This window comes from Coffea arabica, chromosome 11c (assembly GCF_036785885.1).
Source record: "Coffea arabica cultivar ET-39 chromosome 11c, Coffea Arabica ET-39 HiFi, whole genome shotgun sequence".
Classification (NCBI taxonomy): Eukaryota; Viridiplantae; Streptophyta; class Magnoliopsida; order Gentianales; family Rubiaceae; genus Coffea; species Coffea arabica.
Genome location: NC_092330.1, coordinates 22,227,835 through 22,246,696, shown reverse-complemented (window position 1 = coordinate 22,246,696; position 18,862 = coordinate 22,227,835). Strand labels below are relative to the sequence as shown.

Here is an 18,862-nt window from a genome sequence, read left to right as displayed (position 1 = left end):
TTAGACCCAGATCCGGATATAAATGATTTAATAATTTATAAAAAATATATATTATCAATATAATTTGATTAGGATGATGTATTTGAGTAAAATCAATTTGATTTATTTTCTTATTTGGTTTTTTCTTTGCATTAGTTAGAAATTAGTTTACAAATATATCTTTTTCTCTTTTTTGTTAGAAATTATAAATTTTGGCAAATTTGTTCGGGTAGACCCGACCCGGATCCGAGACTCGCCGGGTCCGGATCCGGAACACAGAATAAAAGACCCGTCGGGTAAACGGGTCGGATCCGGGTCCGGGTCCGGAATAATGAATTCCGGCCCGGACCCGGCCCGTTGACACCCCTAGGTGACCCCCTGGGAAATCCTCGTGTTGCACCCCTCCCTTTTTTGTTTCGAAATCCAAATTTCCCCTTCGTTCTTTATGCTGTAGTAATTTAGCTCCGTCGGAACGATTGCTTTATATTTTGCTTCTCATCGAAGCATGAAGGCGGATCTGAAGGCGCGAGACAAGTCAGGAACGGTACGGCTGGATCGAAGCCCGGATCGTCGGTCAAAGTTGTCGGCGCAAATGCATAAGCGCAAGCGTGAAGGATCAATTTCAGGATAATTGAGAGTTGCGCGACGAGGGAAAAAAAAATGGTGCAAATCAACAAGAAAAAAATGTAAAAGTAAATAAATAAAAGGATGAGGGGAAATTCTTGAATTGACGCTTAAAATGAATTCGGGTCCAGAAAAGCCACACTGCTTCACAGGACGGGGCAGTTTAAAAGAATAAAGCGAAAGGAACATGGCGGGTGCGATCATACCAGCACTAATGCACCGGATCCCATCAGAACTCCGAAGTTAAGCGTGCTTGGGCGAGAGTAGTACTAGGATGGGTGACCCCCTGGGAAGTCCTCGTGTTGCACCCCTCCCTTTTTTGTTTCGAAATCCAAATTTCCCCTTCGTTCTTTATGCTGTAGTAATTTAGCTCCGTCGGAACGATTGCTTTATATTTTGCTTCTCATCGAAGCATGAAGGCGGATCTGAAGGCGCGAGACAAGTCAGGAAAGGTACGGCTGGATCGAAGCCCGGATCGTCGGTCAAAGTTGTCGGCGCAAATGTATAAGCGCAAGCGTGAAGGATCAATTTCAGGATAATTGAGACTTGTTCGACGAGGGAAAAAAAAGGTGCAAAGCAACAAGAAAAAAATATAAAAGTAAATAAATAAAAGGATGAGAGGAAATTCATGAATTGACGCTTAGAATGAATTCGGGTCCAGAAAAGCCAAACTGCTTCACAGGACGTGACAGTTTAAAAGAATAAAGCGAAAGGAACATGGCGGGTGCGATCATACCAGCACTAATGCACCGGATCCCATCAGAACTTCGAAGTTAAGCGTGCTTGGGCGACAGTAGTACTAGGATGGGCGACCCTAGGCCGGTCAACGGGTCGGGTCTACACCCGGATCCGGATCGGATCCCTGAAATTTTTGCGGGTATGGGTAGGGATTTCATTCCGTTATCCGGATCCGGATCCGTTTTTTCAAACAAAAAAACGGGTCGGATACGGAATATAGTATTCCGACCCGTATTAGACCCGGATCCGGATATAAATGATTTAATAATTTATAAAAAATATATATTATCAATATAATTTGATTAGGATGATGTATTTGAGTAAAATCAATTTGATTTATTTTCTTATTTGGTTTTTTCTTTGCATTAGCTAGAAATTTGTTTACAAATATATCTTTTTCTCTTTTTTGTTAGAAATTATAAATTTTGGCAAATTTGTTCGGGTAGACCCGACCCGGATCCGAGACTCGCCGGGTCCGGATCCGGAACACCGAATAAAAGACCCGTCGGGTAAACGGGTCGGATCCGGGTCCGGGTCCGGAATAATGAATTCCGGCCCGGACCCGGCCCGTTGACACCCCTAGGTGACCCCCTGGGAAATCCTCGTGTTGCACCCCTCCCTTTTTTGTTTCGAAATCCAAATTTCCCCTTCGTTCTTTATGCTGTAGTAATTTAGCTCCGTCGGAACGATTGCTTTATATTTTGCTTCTCATCGAAGCATGAAGGCGGATCTGAAGGCGCGAGACAAGTCAGGAACGGTACGGCTGGATCGAAGCCCGGATCGTCGGTCAAAGTTGTCGTCGCAAATGTATAAGCGCAAGCGTGAAGGATCAATTTCAGGATAATTGAGAGTTGCGCGACGAGGGAAAAAAAAATGGTGCAAATCAACAAGAAAAAAATGTAAAAGTAAATAAATAAAAGGATGAGGGGAAATTCTTGAATTGACGCTTAAAATGAATTCGGGTCCAGAAAAGCCACACTGCTTCACAGGACGGGGCAGTTTAAAAGAATAAAGCGAAAGGAACATGGCGGGTGCGATCATACCAGCACTAATGCACCGGATCCCATCAGAACTCCGAAGTTAAGCGTGCTTGGGCGAGAGTAGTACTAGGATGGGTGACCCCCTGGGAAGTCCTCGTGTTGCACCCCTCCCTTTTTTGTTTCGAAATCCAAATTTCCCCTTCGTTCTTTATGCTGTAGTAATTTAGTTCCGTCGGAACGATTGCTTTATATTTTGCTTCTTATCGAAGCATGAAGGCGGATCTGAAGGCGCGAGACAAGTCAGGAACGGTACGGCTGGATCGAAGCCCGGATCGTCGGTCAATGTTGTCGGCGCAAATGTATAAGCGCAAGCGTGAAGGATCAATTTCAGGATAATTGAGAGTTGTGCGACGAGTGAAAAAAAAGGTGCAAAGCAACAAGAAAAAAATATAAAAGTAAATAAATAAAAGGATGAGAGGAAATTCATGAATTGACGCTTAGAATGAATTCGGGTCCAGAAAAGCCAAACTGCTTCACAGGACGTGGCAGTTTAAAAGAATAAAGCGAAAGGAACATGGCGGGTGCGATCATACCAGCACTAATGCACCGGATCCCATCAGAACTCCGAAGTTAAGCGTGCTTGGGCGACAGTAGTACTAGGATGGGTGACCCTAGGCCTGTCAACGGGACGGGTCTAGACCCGGATCCGGATCGGATCCCTGAAATTTTTTCGGGTATGGGTAGGGATTTAATTCCGTTATCCGGATCCGGATCCGTTTTTTCAAACAAAAAAACGGGTCGGATACGGAATATAGTATTCCGACCCGTATTAGACCCGGATCCGGATATAAATGATTTAATAATTTATAAAAAATATATATTATCATTATAATTTGATTAGGATGATGTATTTGAGTAAAATCAATTTGATTTATTTTCTTATTTGGTTTTTTCTTTGCATTAGTTAGAAATTAGTTTACAAATATATCTTTTTCTCTTTTTTGTTAGAAATTATAAATTTTGGCAAATTTGTTCGGGTAGACCCGACCCGGATCCGAGACTCGCCGGGTCCGGATCCGGAACACAGAATAAAAGACCCGTCGGGTAAACGGGTCGGATCCGGGTCCGGGTCCGGAATAATGAATTCCGGCCCGGACCCGGCCCGTTGACACCCCTAGGTGACCCCCTGGGAAATCCTCGTGTTGCACCCCTCCCTTTTTTGTTTCGAAATCCAAATTTCCCCTTCGTTCTTTATGCTGTAGTAATTTAGCTCCGTCGGAACGATTGCTTTATATTTTGCTTCTCATCGAAGCATGAAGGCGGATCTGAAGGCGCGAGACAAGTCAGGAACGGTACGGCTGGATCGAAGCCCGGATCGTCGGTCAAAGTTGTCGGCGCAAATGTATAAGCGCAAGCGTGAAGGATCAATTTCAGGATAATTGAGAGTTGCGCGACGAGGGAAAAAAAAATGGTGCAAATCAACAAGAAAAAAATGTAAAAGTAAATAAATAAAAGGATGAGGGGAAATTCTTGAATTGACGCTTAAAATGAATTCGGGTCCAGAAAAGCCACACTGCTTCACAGGACGGGGCAGTTTAAAAGAATAAAGCGAAAGGAACATGGCGGGTGCGATCATACCAGCACTAATGCACCGGATCCCATCAGAACTCCGAAGTTAAGCGTGCTTGGGCGAGAGTAGTACTAGGATGGGTGACCCCCTGGGAAGTCCTCGTGTTGCACCCCTCCCTTTTTTGTTTCGAAATCCAAATTTCCCCTTCGTTCTTTATGCTGTAGTAATTTAGTTCCGTCGGAACGATTGCTTTATATTTTGCTTCTTATCGAAGCATGAAGGCGGATCTGAAGGCGCGAGACAAGTCAGGAACGGTACGGCTGGATCGAAGCCCGGATCGTCGGTCAATGTTGTCGGCGCAAATGTATAAGCGCAAGCGTGAAGGATCAATTTCAGGATAATTGAGAGTTGTGCGACGAGTGAAAAAAAAGGTGCAAAGCAACAAGAAAAAAATATAAAAGTAAATAAATAAAAGGATGAGAGGAAATTCATGAATTGACGCTTAGAATGAATTCGGGTCCAGAAAAGCCAAACTGCTTCACAGGACGTGGCAGTTTAAAAGAATAAAGCGAAAGGAACATGGCGGGTGCGATCATACCAGCACTAATGCACCGGATCCCATCAGAACTCCGAAGTTAAGCGTGCTTGGGCGACAGTAGTACTAGGATGGGTGACCCTAGGCCTGTCAACGGGACGGGTCTAGACCCGGATCCGGATCGGATCCCTGAAATTTTTTCGGGTATGGGTAGGGATTTAATTCCGTTATCCGGATCCGGATCCGTTTTTTCAAACAAAAAAACGGGTCGGATACGGAATATAGTATTCCGACCCGTATTAGACCCGGATCCGGATATAAATGATTTAATAATTTATAAAAAATATATATTATCATTATAATTTGATTAGGATGATGTATTTGAGTAAAATCAATTTGATTTATTTTCTTATTTGGTTTTTTCTTTGCATTAGTTAGAAATTAGTTTACAAATATATCTTTTTCTCTTTTTTGTTAGAAATTATAAATTTTGGCAAATTTGTTCGGGTAGACCCGACCCGGATCCGAGACTCGCCGGGTCCGGATCCGGAACACAGAATAAAAGACCCGTCGGGTAAACGGGTCGGATCCGGGTCCGGGTCCGGAATAATGAATTCCGGCCCGGACCCGGCCCGTTGACACCCCTAGGTGACCCCCTGGGAAATCCTCGTGTTGCACCCCTCCCTTTTTTGTTTCGAAATCCAAATTTCCCCTTCGTTCTTTATGCTGTAGTAATTTAGCTCCGTCGGAACGATTGCTTTATATTTTGCTTCTCATCGAAGCATGAAGGCGGATCTGAAGGCGCGAGACAAGTCAGGAACGGTACGGCTGGATCGAAGCCCGGAACGTCGGTCAAAGTTGTCGGCGCAAATGTATAAGCGCAAGCGTGAAGGATCAATTTCAGGATAATTGAGAGTTGCGCGACGAGGGAAAAAAAAATGGTGCAAATCAACAAGAAAAAAATGTAAAAGTAAATAAATAAAAGCATGAGGGGAAATTCTTGAATTGACGCTTAAAATGAATTCGGGTCCAGAAAAGCCACACTGCTTCACAGGACGGGGCAGTTTAAAAGAATAAAGCGAAAGGAACATGGCGGGTGCGATCATACCAGCACTAATGCACCGGATCCCATCAGAACTCCGAAGTTAAGCGTGCTTGGGCGAGAGTAGTACTAGGATGGGTGACCCCCTGGGAAGTCCTCGTGTTGCACCCCTCCCTTTTTTGTTTCGAAATCCAAATTTCCCCTTCGTTCTTTATGCTGTAGTAATTTAGTTCCGTCGGAACGATTGCTTTATATTTTGCTTCTTATCGAAGCATGAAGGCGGATCTGAAGGCGCGAGACAAGTCAGGAACGGTACGGCTGGATCGAAGCCCGGATCGTCGGTCAATGTTGTCGGCGCAAATGTATAAGCGCAAGCGTGAAGGATCAATTTCAGGATAATTGAGAGTTGTGCGACGAGTGAAAAAAAAGGTGCAAAGCAACAAGAAAAAAATATAAAAGTAAATAAATAAAAGGATGAGAGGAAATTCATGAATTGACGCTTAGAATGAATTCGGGTCCAGAAAAGCCAAACTGCTTCACAGGACGTGGCAGTTTAAAAGAATAAAGCGAAAGGAACATGGCGGGTGCGATCATACCAGCACTAATGCACCGGATCCCATCAGAACTCCGAAGTTAAGCGTGCTTGGGCGACAGTAGTACTAGGATGGGTGACCCTAGGCCTGTCAACGGGACGGGTCTAGACCCGGATCCGGATCGGATCCCTGAAATTTTTTCGGGTATGGGTAGGGATTTAATTCCGTTATCCGGATCCGGATCCGTTTTTTCAAACAAAAAAACGGGTCGGATACGGAATATAGTATTCCGACCCGTATTAGACCCGGATCCGGATATAAATGATTTAATAATTTATAAAAAATATATATTATCATTATAATTTGATTAGGATGATGTATTTGAGTAAAATCAATTTGATTTATTTTCTTATTTGGTTTTTTCTTTGCATTAGTTAGAAATTAGTTTACAAATATATCTTTTTCTCTTTTTTGTTAGAAATTATAAATTTTGGCAAATTTGTTCGGGTAGACCCGACCCGGATCCGAGACTCGCCGGGTCCGGATCCGGAACACAGAATAAAAGACCCGTCGGGTAAACGGGTCGGATCCGGGTCCGGGTCCGGAATAATGAATTCCGGCCCGGACCCGGCCCGTTGACACCCCTAGGTGACCCCCTGGGAAATCCTCGTGTTGCACCCCTCCCTTTTTTGTTTCGAAATCCAAATTTCCCCTTCGTTCTTTATGCTGTAGTAATTTAGCTCCGTCGGAACGATTGCTTTATATTTTGCTTCTCATCGAAGCATGAAGGCGGATCTGAAGGCGCGAGACAAGTCAGGAACGGTACGGCTGGATCGAAGCCCGGATCGTCGGTCAAAGTTGTCGGCGCAAATGTATAAGCGCAAGCGTGAAGGATCAATTTCAGGATAATTGAGAGTTGCGCGACGAGGGAAAAAAAAATGGTGCAAATCAACAAGAAAAAAATGTAAAAGTAAATAAATAAAAGGATGAGGGGAAATTCTTGAATTGACGCTTAAAATGAATTCGGGTCCAGAAAAGCCACACTGCTTCACAGGACGGGGCAGTTTAAAAGAATAAAGCGAAAGGAACATGGCGGGTGCGATCATACCAGCACTAATGCACCGGATCCCATCAGAACTCCGAAGTTAAGCGTGCTTGGGCGAGAGTAGTACTAGGATGGGTGACCCCCTGGGAAGTCCTCGTGTTGCACCCCTCCCTTTTTTGTTTCGAAATCCAAATTTCCCCTTCGTTCTTTATGCTGTAGTAATTTAGTTCCGTCGGAACGATTGCTTTATATTTTGCTTCTTATCGAAGCATGAAGGCGGATCTGAAGGCGCGAGACAAGTCAGGAACGGTACGGCTGGATCGAAGCCCGGATCGTCGGTCAATGTTGTCGGCGCAAATGTATAAGCGCAAGCGTGAAGGATCAATTTCAGGATAATTGAGAGTTGTGCGACGAGTGAAAAAAAAGGTGCAAAGCAACAAGAAAAAAATATAAAAGTAAATAAATAAAAGGATGAGAGGAAATTCATGAATTGACGCTTAGAATGAATTCGGGTCCAGAAAAGCCAAACTGCTTCACAGGACGTGGCAGTTTAAAAGAATAAAGCGAAAGGAACATGGCGGGTGCGATCATACCAGCACTAATGCACCGGATCCCATCAGAACTCCGAAGTTAAGCGTGCTTGGGCGACAGTAGTACTAGGATGGGTGACCCTAGGCCTGTCAACGGGACGGGTCTAGACCCGGATCCGGATCGGATCCCTGAAATTTTTTCGGGTATGGGTAGGGATTTAATTCCGTTATCCGGATCCGGATCCGTTTTTTCAAACAAAAAAACGGGTCGGATACGGAATATAGTATTCCGACCCGTATTAGACCCGGATCCGGATATAAATGATTTAATAATTTATAAAAAATATATATTATCATTATAATTTGATTAGGATGATGTATTTGAGTAAAATCAATTTGATTTATTTTCTTATTTGGTTTTTTCTTTGCATTAGTTAGAAATTAGTTTACAAATATATCTTTTTCTCTTTTTTGTTAGAAATTATAAATTTTGGCAAATTTGTTCGGGTAGACCCGACCCGGATCCGAGACTCGCCGGGTCCGGATCCGGAACACAGAATAAAAGACCCGTCGGGTAAACGGGTCGGATCCGGGTCCGGGTCCGGAATAATGAATTCCGGCCCGGACCCGGCCCGTTGACACCCCTAGGTGACCCCCTGGGAAATCCTCGTGTTGCACCCCTCCCTTTTTTGTTTCGAAATCCAAATTTCCCCTTCGTTCTTTATGCTGTAGTAATTTAGCTCCGTCGGAACGATTGCTTTATATTTTGCTTCTCATCGAAGCATGAAGGCGGATCTGAAGGCGCGAGACAAGTCAGGAACGGTACGGCTGGATCGAAGCCCGGAACGTCGGTCAAAGTTGTCGGCGCAAATGTATAAGCGCAAGCGTGAAGGATCAATTTCAGGATAATTGAGAGTTGCGCGACGAGGGAAAAAAAAATGGTGCAAATCAACAAGAAAAAAATGTAAAAGTAAATAAATAAAAGCATGAGGGGAAATTCTTGAATTGACGCTTAAAATGAATTCGGGTCCAGAAAAGCCACACTGCTTCACAGGACGGGGCAGTTTAAAAGAATAAAGCGAAAGGAACATGGCGGGTGCGATCATACCAGCACTAATGCACCGGATCCCATCAGAACTCCGAAGTTAAGCGTGCTTGGGCGAGAGTAGTACTAGGATGGGTGACCCCCTGGGAAGTCCTCGTGTTGCACCCCTCCCTTTTTTGTTTCGAAATCCAAATTTCCCCTTCGTTCTTTATGCTGTAGTAATTTAGTTCCGTCGGAACGATTGCTTTATATTTTGCTTCTTATCGAAGCATGAAGGCGGATCTGAAGGCGCGAGACAAGTCAGGAACGGTACGGCTGGATCGAAGCCCGGATCGTCGGTCAATGTTGTCGGCGCAAATGTATAAGCGCAAGCGTGAAGGATCAATTTCAGGATAATTGAGAGTTGTGCGACGAGTGAAAAAAAAGGTGCAAAGCAACAAGAAAAAAATATAAAAGTAAATAAATAAAAGGATGAGAGGAAATTCATGAATTGACGCTTAGAATGAATTCGGGTCCAGAAAAGCCAAACTGCTTCACAGGACGTGGCAGTTTAAAAGAATAAAGCGAAAGGAACATGGCGGGTGCGATCATACCAGCACTAATGCACCGGATCCCATCAGAACTCCGAAGTTAAGCGTGCTTGGGCGACAGTAGTACTAGGATGGGTGACCCTAGGCCTGTCAACGGGACGGGTCTAGACCCGGATCCGGATCGGATCCCTGAAATTTTTTCGGGTATGGGTAGGGATTTAATTCCGTTATCCGGATCCGGATCCGTTTTTTCAAACAAAAAAACGGGTCGGATACGGAATATAGTATTCCGACCCGTATTAGACCCGGATCCGGATATAAATGATTTAATAATTTATAAAAAATATATATTATCATTATAATTTGATTAGGATGATGTATTTGAGTAAAATCAATTTGATTTATTTTCTTATTTGGTTTTTTCTTTGCATTAGTTAGAAATTAGTTTACAAATATATCTTTTTCTCTTTTTTGTTAGAAATTATAAATTTTGGCAAATTTGTTCGGGTAGACCCGACCCGGATCCGAGACTCGCCGGGTCCGGATCCGGAACACAGAATAAAAGACCCGTCGGGTAAACGGGTCGGATCCGGGTCCGGGTCCGGAATAATGAATTCCGGCCCGGACCCGGCCCGTTGACACCCCTAGGTGACCCCCTGGGAAATCCTCGTGTTGCACCCCTCCCTTTTTTGTTTCGAAATCCAAATTTCCCCTTCGTTCTTTATGCTGTAGTAATTTAGCTCCGTCGGAACGATTGCTTTATATTTTGCTTCTCATCGAAGCATGAAGGCGGATCTGAAGGCGCGAGACAAGTCAGGAACGGTACGGCTGGATCGAAGCCCGGATCGTCGGTCAAAGTTGTCGGCGCAAATGTATAAGCGCAAGCGTGAAGGATCAATTTCAGGATAATTGAGAGTTGCGCGACGAGGGAAAAAAAAATGGTGCAAATCAACAAGAAAAAAATGTAAAAGTAAATAAATAAAAGGATGAGGGGAAATTCTTGAATTGACGCTTAAAATGAATTCGGGTCCAGAAAAGCCACACTGCTTCACAGGACGGGGCAGTTTAAAAGAATAAAGCGAAAGGAACATGGCGGGTGCGATCATACCAGCACTAATGCACCGGATCCCATCAGAACTCCGAAGTTAAGCGTGCTTGGGCGAGAGTAGTACTAGGATGGGTGACCCCCTGGGAAGTCCTCGTGTTGCACCCCTCCCTTTTTTGTTTCGAAATCCAAATTTCCCCTTCGTTCTTTATGCTGTAGTAATTTAGTTCCGTCGGAACGATTGCTTTATATTTTGCTTCTTATCGAAGCATGAAGGCGGATCTGAAGGCGCGAGACAAGTCAGGAACGGTACGGCTGGATCGAAGCCCGGATCGTCGGTCAATGTTGTCGGCGCAAATGTATAAGCGCAAGCGTGAAGGATCAATTTCAGGATAATTGAGAGTTGTGCGACGAGTGAAAAAAAAGGTGCAAAGCAACAAGAAAAAAATATAAAAGTAAATAAATAAAAGGATGAGAGGAAATTCATGAATTGACGCTTAGAATGAATTCGGGTCCAGAAAAGCCAAACTGCTTCACAGGACGTGGCAGTTTAAAAGAATAAAGCGAAAGGAACATGGCGGGTGCGATCATACCAGCACTAATGCACCGGATCCCATCAGAACTCCGAAGTTAAGCGTGCTTGGGCGACAGTAGTACTAGGATGGGTGACCCTAGGCCTGTCAACGGGACGGGTCTAGACCCGGATCCGGATCGGATCCCTGAAATTTTTTCGGGTATGGGTAGGGATTTAATTCCGTTATCCGGATCCGGATCCGTTTTTTCAAACAAAAAAACGGGTCGGATACGGAATATAGTATTCCGACCCGTATTAGACCCGGATCCGGATATAAATGATTTAATAATTTATAAAAAATATATATTATCATTATAATTTGATTAGGATGATGTATTTGAGTAAAATCAATTTGATTTATTTTCTTATTTGGTTTTTTCTTTGCATTAGTTAGAAATTAGTTTACAAATATATCTTTTTCTCTTTTTTGTTAGAAATTATAAATTTTGGCAAATTTGTTCGGGTAGACCCGACCCGGATCCGAGACTCGCCGGGTCCGGATCCGGAACACAGAATAAAAGACCCGTCGGGTAAACGGGTCGGATCCGGGTCCGGGTCCGGAATAATGAATTCCGGCCCGGACCCGGCCCGTTGACACCCCTAGGTGACCCCCTGGGAAATCCTCGTGTTGCACCCCTCCCTTTTTTGTTTCGAAATCCAAATTTCCCCTTCGTTCTTTATGCTGTAGTAATTTAGCTCCGTCGGAACGATTGCTTTATATTTTGCTTCTCATCGAAGCATGAAGGCGGATCTGAAGGCGCGAGACAAGTCAGGAACGGTACGGCTGGATCGAAGCCCGGAACGTCGGTCAAAGTTGTCGGCGCAAATGTATAAGCGCAAGCGTGAAGGATCAATTTCAGGATAATTGAGAGTTGCGCGACGAGGGAAAAAAAAATGGTGCAAATCAACAAGAAAAAAATGTAAAAGTAAATAAATAAAAGCATGAGGGGAAATTCTTGAATTGACGCTTAAAATGAATTCGGGTCCAGAAAAGCCACACTGCTTCACAGGACGGGGCAGTTTAAAAGAATAAAGCGAAAGGAACATGGCGGGTGCGATCATACCAGCACTAATGCACCGGATCCCATCAGAACTCCGAAGTTAAGCGTGCTTGGGCGAGAGTAGTACTAGGATGGGTGACCCCCTGGGAAGTCCTCGTGTTGCACCCCTCCCTTTTTTGTTTCGAAATCCAAATTTCCCCTTCGTTCTTTATGCTGTAGTAATTTAGTTCCGTCGGAACGATTGCTTTATATTTTGCTTCTTATCGAAGCATGAAGGCGGATCTGAAGGCGCGAGACAAGTCAGGAACGGTACGGCTGGATCGAAGCCCGGATCGTCGGTCAATGTTGTCGGCGCAAATGTATAAGCGCAAGCGTGAAGGATCAATTTCAGGATAATTGAGAGTTGTGCGACGAGTGAAAAAAAAGGTGCAAAGCAACAAGAAAAAAATATAAAAGTAAATAAATAAAAGGATGAGAGGAAATTCATGAATTGACGCTTAGAATGAATTCGGGTCCAGAAAAGCCAAACTGCTTCACAGGACGTGGCAGTTTAAAAGAATAAAGCGAAAGGAACATGGCGGGTGCGATCATACCAGCACTAATGCACCGGATCCCATCAGAACTCCGAAGTTAAGCGTGCTTGGGCGACAGTAGTACTAGGATGGGTGACCCTAGGCCTGTCAACGGGACGGGTCTAGACCCGGATCCGGATCGGATCCCTGAAATTTTTTCGGGTATGGGTAGGGATTTAATTCCGTTATCCGGATCCGGATCCGTTTTTTCAAACAAAAAAACGGGTCGGATACGGAATATAGTATTCCGACCCGTATTAGACCCGGATCCGGATATAAATGATTTAATAATTTATAAAAAATATATATTATCATTATAATTTGATTAGGATGATGTATTTGAGTAAAATCAATTTGATTTATTTTCTTATTTGGTTTTTTCTTTGCATTAGTTAGAAATTAGTTTACAAATATATCTTTTTCTCTTTTTTGTTAGAAATTATAAATTTTGGCAAATTTGTTCGGGTAGACCCGACCCGGATCCGAGACTCGCCGGGTCCGGATCCGGAACACAGAATAAAAGACCCGTCGGGTAAACGGGTCGGATCCGGGTCCGGGTCCGGAATAATGAATTCCGGCCCGGACCCGGCCCGTTGACACCCCTAGGTGACCCCCTGGGAAATCCTCGTGTTGCACCCCTCCCTTTTTTGTTTCGAAATCCAAATTTCCCCTTCGTTCTTTATGCTGTAGTAATTTAGCTCCGTCGGAACGATTGCTTTATATTTTGCTTCTCATCGAAGCATGAAGGCGGATCTGAAGGCGCGAGACAAGTCAGGAACGGTACGGCTGGATCGAAGCCCGGATCGTCGGTCAAAGTTGTCGGCGCAAATGTATAAGCGCAAGCGTGAAGGATCAATTTCAGGATAATTGAGAGTTGCGCGACGAGGGAAAAAAAAATGGTGCAAATCAACAAGAAAAAAATGTAAAAGTAAATAAATAAAAGGATGAGGGGAAATTCTTGAATTGACGCTTAAAATGAATTCGGGTCCAGAAAAGCCACACTGCTTCACAGGACGGGGCAGTTTAAAAGAATAAAGCGAAAGGAACATGGCGGGTGCGATCATACCAGCACTAATGCACCGGATCCCATCAGAACTCCGAAGTTAAGCGTGCTTGGGCGAGAGTAGTACTAGGATGGGTGACCCCCTGGGAAGTCCTCGTGTTGCACCCCTCCCTTTTTTGTTTCGAAATCCAAATTTCCCCTTCGTTCTTTATGCTGTAGTAATTTAGCTCCGTCGGAACGATTGCTTTATATTTTGCTTCTTATCGAAGCATGAAGGCGGATCTGAAGGCGCGAGACAAGTCAGGAACGGTACGGCTGGATCGAAGCCCGGATCGTCGGTCAATGTTGTCGGCGCAAATGTATAAGCGCAAGCGTGAAGGATCAATTTCAGGATAATTGAGAGTTGTGCGACGAGTGAAAAAAAAGGTGCAAAGCAACAAGAAAAAAATATAAAAGTAAATAAATAAAAGGATGAGAGAAAATTCATGAATTGACGCTTAGAATGAATTCGGGTCCAGAAAAGCCAAACTGCTTCACAGGACGTGGCAGTTTAAAAGAATAAAGCGAAAGGAAAATGGCGGGTGCGATCATACTAGCACTAATGCACCGGATCCTATCAGAACTTCGAAGTTAAGCGTGCTTGGGCGACAGTAGTACTAGGATGGGTGACCCTAGGCCGGTCAACGGGTCGGGTCTAGACCCGGATCCGGATCGGATCCCTGAAATTTTTGCGGGTATGGGTAGGGATTTAATTCCGTTATCCGTATCCGGATCCGTTTTTTCAAACAAAAAAACGGGTCGGATACGGAATATAGTATTCCGACCCGTATTAGACCCGGATCCGGATATAAATGATTTAATAATTTATAAAAAATATATATTATCAATATAATTTGATTAGGATGATGTATTTGAGTAAAATCAATTTGATTTATTTTCTTATTTGGTTTTTTCTTTGCATTAGCTAGAAATTTGTTTACAAATATATCTTTTTCTCTTTTTTGTTAGAAATTATAAATTTTGACAAATTTGTTCGGGTAGACCCGACCCGGATCCGAGACTCGCCGGGTCCGGATCCGGAACACAGAATAAAAGACCCGTCGGGTAAACGGGTCGGATCCGGGTCCGGGTCCGGAATAATGAATTCCGGCCCGGACCCGGCCCGTTGACACCCCTAGGTGACCCCCTGGGAAATCCTCGTGTTGCACCCCTCCCTTTTTTGTTTCGAAATCCAAATTTCCCCTTCGTTCTTTATGCTGTAGTAATTTAGCTCCGTCGGAACGATTGCTTTATATTTTGCTTCTCATCGAAGCATGAAGGCGGATCTGAAGGCGCGAGACAAGTCAGGAACGGTACGGCTGGATCGAATCCCGGATCGTCGGTCAAAGTTGTCGGCGCAAATGTATAAGCGCAAGCGTGAAGGATCAATTTCAGGATAATTGAGAGTTGTGCGACGAGGGAAAAAAAAGGTGCAAAGCAACAAGAAAAAAATATAAAAGTAAATAAATAAAAGGATGAGAGAAAATTCATGAATTGACGCTTAGAATGAATTCGGGTCCAGAAAAGCCAAACTGCTTCACAGGACGTGGCAGTTTAAAAGAATAAAGCGAAAGGAACATGGCGGGTGCGATCATACCAGCACTAATGCACCGGATCCCATCAGAACTCCGAAGTTAAGCGTGCTTGGGCGACAGTAGTACTAGGATGGGTGACCCTAGGCCTGTCAACGGGTCGGGTCTAGACCCGGATCCGGATCGGATCTCTGAAATTTTTTCGGGTATGGGTAGGGATTTAATTCCGTTATCCGGATCCGGATCCGTTTTTTCAAACAAAAAATCGGGTCGGATACGGAATATAATATTCCGACCCGTATTAGACCCAGATCCGGATATAAATGATTTAATAATTTATAAAAAATATATATTATCAATATAATTTGATTAGGATGATGTATTTGAGTAAAATCAATTTGATTTATTTTCTTATTTGGTTTTTTCTTTGCATTAGTTAGAAATTAGTTTACAAATATATCTTTTTCTCTTTTTTGTTAGAAATTATAAATTTTGGCAAATTTGTTCGGGTAGACCCGACCCGGATCCGAGACTCGCCGGGTCCGGATCCGGAACACAGAATAAAAGACCCGTCGGGTAAACGGGTCGGATCCGGGTCCGGGTCCGGAATAATGAATTCCGGCCCGGACCCGGCCCGTTGACACCCCTAGGTGACCCCCTGGGAAATCCTCGTGTTGCACCCCTCCCTTTTTTGTTTCGAAATCCAAATTTCCCCTTCGTTCTTTATGCTGTAGTAATTTAGCTCCGTCGGAACGATTGCTTTATATTTTGCTTCTCATCGAAGCATGAAGGCGGATCTGAAGGCGCGAGACAAGTCAGGAACGGTACGGCTGGATCGAAGCCCGGATCGTCGGTCAATGTTGTCGGCGCAAATGTATAAGCGCAAGCGTGAAGGATCAATTTCAAGATAATTGAGAGTTGCGCGACGAGGGAAAAAAAAATGGTGCAAATCAACAAGAAAAAAATGTAAAAGTAAATAAATAAAAGGATGAGGGGAAATTCTTGAATTGACGCTTAAAATGAATTCGGGTCCAGAAAAGCCACACTGCTTCACAGGACGGGGCAGTTTAAAAGAATAAAGCGAAAGGAACATGGCGGGTGCGATCATACCAGCACTAATGCACCGGATCCCATCAGAACTCCGAAGTTAAGCGTGCGTGGGCGAGAGTAGTACTAGGATGGGTGACCCCTTGGGAAGTCCTCGTGTTGCACCCCTCCCTTTTTTGTTTCGAAATCCAAATTTCCCCTTCGTTCTTTATGCTGTAGTAATTTAGCTCCGTCGGAACGATTGCTTTATATTTTGCTTCTTATCGAAGCATGAAGGCGGATCTGAAGGCGCGAGACAAGTCAGGAACGGTACAGCTGGATCGAAGCCCAGCTCCCCGGCAACGGCAACGGCGCCAAAAATTGACAGGTGCCGAACCTGTGCAATAATAATTACTAAAAAGTCCTAATTACCACCTCAATTAAATAATTATAAAACGAATCCAAGTACTGGAGCAGGGACCCTAGGTGTGCAATGGGTTACTTGATTCACCCTGTTCCCGAAGAGTTTGCTTGATCCGATATACCAGATTTGTCTATAAAAATATTAATTTTGCATACAATGGCAAGTAGGGTCGATTCCACAGGGAGCAGGTAGGAAATTATTTCTTTCCAAATCAGTAGAACGAAATTTGGGGGATTTTCAAAGGGAGAGAAATAAATAAAATAAAAGTAAAATAAAAATAAAGCGAACTCAATTCAAAACTAACTCACAAGGCACAATTCACTAAAAATAGCAATTAATAAAAGTTCTACCCAAAGGATCAACTGCTCAGGTACGGTCCAAGTAAATGTTCATCGATACAAAGATATTTCACTCATTCATCACTAGGTTGGTTATAGTTATCAATAAGCTCTGACAACCAGTTCTTCCTTACCTTTTCGACAGTCAAGGTACGACCATTAACTGCTTCCCTAACCAGATAACAACCCTAGGTACGACCATAGGAATTTAATTACCCAATTGCATTAAAGCTAGAAGAACCCAACCCTAACCAATAAACACGCTAAGAGGGTTTATTTAAATTAGATCATGCATTTCCCCATCATAAAGCCAATTATGGTGGTTGCCACGGGGTGTTAACTAAATGAACAATTACGGATTCTATTTAATTAACGTGGCAGTAGGCTATTAAATTAAATCAAATACCCGGCCGTTGATATTCAATTAATCAAATACCCATGAACAATTAATTCAGGAAATGCACGAATAACAATAAATTGGGAGAAATAATGAAGATTCGATTAGATCTCACAGATATTATGGACCGCGCCTTCGCGTCAACCTTTGGGTAGAGGAGAAAATTAGCCGCTCCTCATCGTGTCAATCCCACGTGATTTAATTGAATTCATTCAATTAATTGCCGAAGAATTGGAAAAGCACAAGAGTAATCTCACAGAATTTTGAAGAGTCAAAGGCAAAAAGTAAAAAGGGTCTCCGTTCTACGGAGCCCAGATGCAATCCGCGAGAATATTCAATGCCTGGCCGCTAGCCGCAGGCGAACAAGAGTAAAAAGAAAAGAACAGGAGCAAGCGCCTGACAAGGAGCAGAAGAGGAAAATTAAAGCTAAGCCTAAAAGTCCATTCTGAATCTTGCTTTTCTTTTCCTCTTATAGCCGCCGCAATTCCCAGTCCAAAGCCCACACGTCTGGTACAATTCAATCTCCAAAAGCTATTTCCCCCTTTGAGTTTTGATCCCATGCGCCTGGTCCACATGGACCACGGTCCGTCTTTCGGTTTCGTCCACCTTCCAAGGCGTGGTCACGCTCTGGGACGACAAGTCTTCTGGAAATATTTTCCCGCGATATCTTTTTAATGCTAACCACCTACAATTCACGCAAATGTCAAATATGAGTGAAATCCCCTTTCTTAGCACCATGAATAGCCAAAATTAGGACAAGATGACAGTGCAAATCGTGCCAAATAACGGCTCTATCATCGGTCAAAGTTGTCGGCGCAAATGCATAAGCGCAAGCGTGAAGGATCAATTTCAGGATAATTGAGAGTTGTGCGACGAGGGAAAAAAAAGGTGCAAAGCAACAAGAAAAAAATATAAAAGTAAATAAATAAAAGGATGAGAGGAAATTCATGAATTGACGCTTAGAATGAATTCGGGTCCAGAAAAGCCAAACTGCTTCACAGGACGTGGCAGTTTAAAAGAATAAAGCGAAAGGAACATGGCGGGTGCGATCATACCAGCACTAATGCACCGGATCCCATCAGAACTCCGAAGTTAAGCGTGCTTGGGCGACAGTAGTACTAGGATGGGTGACCCTAGGCCTGTCAACGGGTCGGGTCTAGACCCGGATCCGGATCGGATCCCTGAAATTTTTTCGGGTATGGGTAGGGATTTAATTCCGTTATCCGGATCCGGATACGTTTTTTCAAACAAAAAAACAGGTCGGATACGGAATATAGTATTCCGACCCGTATTAGACCCGGATCCGGATATAAATGATTTAATAATTTATAAAAAATATATATTATCAATATAATTTGATTAGGATGATGTATTTGAGTAAAATCAATTTGATTTATTTTCTTATTTGGTTTTTTCTTTGCATTAGTTAGAAATTAGTTTACAAATATATCTTTTTCTCTTTTTTGTTAGAAATTATAAATTTTGGCAAATTTGTTCGGGTAGACCCGACCCGGATCCGAGACTCGCCGGGTCCGGATCCGGAACACAGAATAAAAGACCCGTCGGGTAAACGGGTCGGATCCGGGTCCGGGTCCGGAATAATGAATTCCGGCCCGGACCCGGCCCGTTGACACCCCTAGGTGACCCCCTGGGAAATCCTCGTGTTGCACCCCTCCCTTTTTTGTTTCGAAATCCAAATTTCCCCTTCGTTCTTTATGCTGTAGTAATTTAGCTCCGTCGGAACGATTGCTTTATATTTT

At 43.6% G+C, this 18,862-nt stretch overlaps 10 non-coding genes and 11 pseudogenes across 10 annotated transcripts; all 21 read left to right on the top strand.

The window, feature by feature from the left end:
• Positions 1–795: 795 nt before the first annotated feature.
• Positions 796–914, top strand: LOC140020898 (5S ribosomal RNA). Its single transcript, XR_011824868.1, has one exon. It is a non-coding gene; the product is annotated as a 5S ribosomal RNA (ribosomal RNA).
• A 411-nt stretch (positions 915–1,325) lies between these two features.
• On the top strand, positions 1,326–1,443 carry LOC140020351 (5S ribosomal RNA; annotated as a pseudogene).
• A 927-nt stretch (positions 1,444–2,370) lies between these two features.
• On the top strand, positions 2,371–2,489 carry LOC140020897 (5S ribosomal RNA). The gene has a single exon (XR_011824867.1). It is a non-coding gene; the product is annotated as a 5S ribosomal RNA (ribosomal RNA).
• A 411-nt stretch (positions 2,490–2,900) lies between these two features.
• Positions 2,901–3,023, top strand: LOC140020133 (5S ribosomal RNA; annotated as a pseudogene).
• A 922-nt stretch (positions 3,024–3,945) lies between these two features.
• On the top strand, positions 3,946–4,064 carry LOC140020896 (5S ribosomal RNA). Its single transcript, XR_011824866.1, has one exon. It is a non-coding gene; the product is annotated as a 5S ribosomal RNA (ribosomal RNA).
• A 411-nt stretch (positions 4,065–4,475) lies between these two features.
• LOC140020132 (5S ribosomal RNA) lies at positions 4,476–4,598 on the top strand (annotated as a pseudogene).
• Positions 4,599–5,520: 922 nt separating this feature from the next.
• LOC140020895 (5S ribosomal RNA) lies at positions 5,521–5,639 on the top strand. Its single transcript, XR_011824865.1, has one exon. It is a non-coding gene; the product is annotated as a 5S ribosomal RNA (ribosomal RNA).
• A 411-nt stretch (positions 5,640–6,050) lies between these two features.
• LOC140020131 (5S ribosomal RNA) lies at positions 6,051–6,173 on the top strand (annotated as a pseudogene).
• Positions 6,174–7,095: 922 nt separating this feature from the next.
• On the top strand, positions 7,096–7,214 carry LOC140020894 (5S ribosomal RNA). The gene has a single exon (XR_011824864.1). It is a non-coding gene; the product is annotated as a 5S ribosomal RNA (ribosomal RNA).
• Positions 7,215–7,625: 411 nt separating this feature from the next.
• LOC140020130 (5S ribosomal RNA) lies at positions 7,626–7,748 on the top strand (annotated as a pseudogene).
• Positions 7,749–8,670: 922 nt separating this feature from the next.
• LOC140020893 (5S ribosomal RNA) lies at positions 8,671–8,789 on the top strand. Its single transcript, XR_011824863.1, has one exon. It is a non-coding gene; the product is annotated as a 5S ribosomal RNA (ribosomal RNA).
• Positions 8,790–9,200: 411 nt separating this feature from the next.
• Positions 9,201–9,323, top strand: LOC140020129 (5S ribosomal RNA; annotated as a pseudogene).
• Positions 9,324–10,245: 922 nt separating this feature from the next.
• LOC140020892 (5S ribosomal RNA) lies at positions 10,246–10,364 on the top strand. The gene has a single exon (XR_011824862.1). It is a non-coding gene; the product is annotated as a 5S ribosomal RNA (ribosomal RNA).
• Positions 10,365–10,775: 411 nt separating this feature from the next.
• LOC140020128 (5S ribosomal RNA) lies at positions 10,776–10,898 on the top strand (annotated as a pseudogene).
• Positions 10,899–11,820: 922 nt separating this feature from the next.
• LOC140020891 (5S ribosomal RNA) lies at positions 11,821–11,939 on the top strand. Its single transcript, XR_011824861.1, has one exon. It is a non-coding gene; the product is annotated as a 5S ribosomal RNA (ribosomal RNA).
• Positions 11,940–12,350: 411 nt separating this feature from the next.
• On the top strand, positions 12,351–12,473 carry LOC140020127 (5S ribosomal RNA; annotated as a pseudogene).
• A 922-nt stretch (positions 12,474–13,395) lies between these two features.
• On the top strand, positions 13,396–13,514 carry LOC140020890 (5S ribosomal RNA). Its single transcript, XR_011824860.1, has one exon. It is a non-coding gene; the product is annotated as a 5S ribosomal RNA (ribosomal RNA).
• Positions 13,515–13,925: 411 nt separating this feature from the next.
• On the top strand, positions 13,926–14,043 carry LOC140020769 (5S ribosomal RNA; annotated as a pseudogene).
• Positions 14,044–14,968: 925 nt separating this feature from the next.
• On the top strand, positions 14,969–15,086 carry LOC140018898 (5S ribosomal RNA; annotated as a pseudogene).
• Positions 15,087–16,013: 927 nt separating this feature from the next.
• Positions 16,014–16,132, top strand: LOC140017691 (5S ribosomal RNA). Its single transcript, XR_011823997.1, has one exon. It is a non-coding gene; the product is annotated as a 5S ribosomal RNA (ribosomal RNA).
• A 2,011-nt stretch (positions 16,133–18,143) lies between these two features.
• Positions 18,144–18,261, top strand: LOC140018897 (5S ribosomal RNA; annotated as a pseudogene).
• The last annotated feature ends 601 nt before the right edge of the window (positions 18,262–18,862 follow it).